The sequence below is a fragment of the Epinephelus moara genome, chromosome 1, assembly GCF_006386435.1.
Source record: "Epinephelus moara isolate mb chromosome 1, YSFRI_EMoa_1.0, whole genome shotgun sequence".
Taxonomy (NCBI): Eukaryota; Metazoa; Chordata; class Actinopteri; order Perciformes; family Serranidae; genus Epinephelus; species Epinephelus moara.
The window spans coordinates 26757652-26760573 of NC_065506.1; the positions used below are offsets into that span (position 1 = coordinate 26757652).

At 37.8% G+C, this 2922-nt stretch overlaps 1 protein-coding gene across 3 annotated transcripts in view; it reads right to left on the reverse strand.

Moving 5' to 3' along the window:
* Positions 1-2922, reverse strand: part of LOC126389193 (cytochrome c oxidase subunit 4 isoform 1, mitochondrial) — a 516851-nt gene that overhangs the window by 356080 nt on the left and 157849 nt on the right. The window lies entirely within an intron of this gene.

The following is a 2922-nucleotide window of genomic DNA, read 5'->3' on the forward strand; positions in this document are numbered from 1 at the left end:
CTGCTGGGCAGGGTGGAAATAAGTCCTGCAGAGTTTCAGAGGACCTGGAGAATGTTTTAGGATAGTAATAACATTATATAAGATAATCACATTACAAAGATAATATATTTACAAATTATACAAACCCCCCCCCATAGTTTCCCAAAATCCTGTGGGAAACACTGAGGAGTTAGCGTTCATTCCAAGCAGCAGATGGCCGCAAGTAACAGCTCACATGGGGTTGCATTGAGTTACATTATGATGTGTTTAAGCTCTATTCGGTAAAAATGAGTATAAAACAAAGGTAAATTATAACATTCTCATGATGTGTTCAATGTAATCTAGTACGATGTAGTTTAAGGTGAGAAACCTAAAAAATACAATATAAAATAGATAATAGAGAGGGGGTTATGATAAATTATTATGTAAAATGTTTAAAAAAAAAAAAAAAAAATTAAGGTTATATTAAAGGTTGTTTCATAAATTTGTACGAATTCATTTGTGCTCATTCAAAGTTAGCGTAAAGAAGGGCTTACTTACTTTAAAACAGTTTGAGTTATTTTTTTTCTAGCGTAGATTTCTTTGTTTCCCTGGCACAAAAGAGGGAATAGATAACCACAAAAACAAAATAAACAACAGTATAAAAACATTGATATTGGCCCAGAATTTCAAAATCGATGCACCTCTAATCACTGCGTAAAATTACATCTTTTGGAAACCATTGTCCAACTTTTGTCATCACTCTTTTTAATTTATGTACCTTGCACTAGTTGTTTTATTGTTATTTTGTTATTCTGACTTGTAGTCTCGTTATTAAGACTACACATTTACTACTTTTGCATTGTGCACTGTGTAGCTGCCACCTGTTTGGTTAGATAAATTTTTATTACTTAGCTAAGTATTATCTCAAACTTAGATTCAGTTGATGCAATGAGGAGTCAATTTGTGCTTGTTTTCTTGGGAAAATGCTCCTGATTTAAATTCAGAATTTGGAAGTTGGATTATTAGTGGACTTTACATGCAATTTCACTGAGACCACTCTTTCTGCACTTGTTCCCCTCACCCCCTCACCACCCACCCCTCAAGTTTTATGCAGATAAGACTGAAGGCTTTCCTCTGCCAGAGCTGGGCGGGTGCCCAGTATGCAGGAGTTTATCTGGCACACATGTCCCTCCCTCCATATTTCACTTCTGGTTCTACTCTCTCTTTCTGATAGCTTTATCACTGCGGAGGGGTCAGATGCTGACACCAGCATAAGGGCCGCTTAAATCGCTCTAAACAACATCTATCAAGGACCCTATAAAATAAGCTTCATGGCACGCACAATACCCCGGCCTCGTGCTTGGAAATGCTCGTCTATCATACGGCTGCTTGACTCTGGGAGGCCTTTTTTTGATGATATGTACAGGATTCAGAAGAGGAAGGCTCTGATTTGGCCTTAATCAGTCTTTATGAGTAATTTCAGATTACAGACTGCAGGGAAGATCTATCACTCATCATGAGGCAGGTAGGCTGGTTTGGAGGTGATGAATGGCACTAGCCTACAGTTCTATTTATTGATCAGGAAGAAGCTTGATATCAGTAAAAACCCTATGGATAGCTAAAAAAATGTCATGGAAAGCCAGTAACGGCCGTTCTCTAGTTTCAGAGGCATGGCAGGGGGAAGGCAGAAGGACTAAGTTCAAAAGGGAGGAAATTCGGACACTAATTGACTTTGATTATTGTCCTAATATTATGACATGCTGACAGGTTGCTTGTACGGCTCAGAAAACTGAAACAAATGAAATGCAGGTGCTTGAACAGAGAGAAGACACAGTTATGGCCTTTAAATCAAAACAATCCTGCAGGCGTTTCAGCGGCCACTAGATTAATAGCTGGATGCCAACAGATTGCAGCAAATTGTTAGCTCTCTGTGGTCAGAAAAAAAGAGAAGAAAAATGAACACATAATAAAAAGAAAAAGCTCTCTGTGATGTGACTAATTTTCATGTTTTGACAGTCTCCATGTGTTAAACAAATGTTCTTATTGCAGCAAATTTATCTGAGCTGTTTTGACTGGCTTAAATAATTAAACATTTTAGATACTATAACAGCTGCTTGTTTCTGTTTTCTGCTTCTATGAAGAGGGTATTAAGGTTTGTATATTCCCCTGGAAGCCGTGACAATTCTCTGGAAGAGCCTATCACTTCAAAAGATTAAACACAGGCATTAGCAGGATTCAGGTGCTACTCATCACATACGTATATTGTATATATCATACTAATTATCAAATACCACTCAAGAGTGAAAATGGCCGTAATGTGATGCATAATCATATCTACATATTTTGATTGTGATTTAAAATGCTGATGTTAAACGTCCTCATTAGGGAGGTCCCAGTTGAATTTATTTGCCCCAGACACGAGTAATTTAAGATTGAGTATTTGCCTCCTGATACCGAGTCCCCATCCAGTGCTTCTCTTTTCCCACATAATACAGCTGCACAATGCACACTTCAATTACTTTAAAGTTGAAAACAATATGATGTTCCATAATGTTTTTCTATTGATTTACTATACAAAACAAGTAGCCTAAATAAGTATAAAATAACAAACCCTCTTTTTAATCCACTTGGCCTTGTTGCTGTGTTAAAGGAATTTCTCTATCCCTTTAAGGTGGTATGCTAACCTTCAGTGTTTGTTGCTTTAGTGCAGCCCTGCCTGAGTTAGCCTATCTGAATGAACTGTATTCCATTGAATGTGTATTTTCATCATCTAAATATCTTTTGTGTGGATTAGGCGACACTAATAATTATTCGTATTGGCTCTTTGGCTGTAAAGCTGTTTTCTCATGCTGTACAGTAACTGTCCTGACAACCACCTACTTGCAAGGGTGTTCCCCAAAAGCAGAGCACTTTTAAAAGTGCCTGCTGCCACTACAGTGCACGGTTGCGATGTCAGGCAGG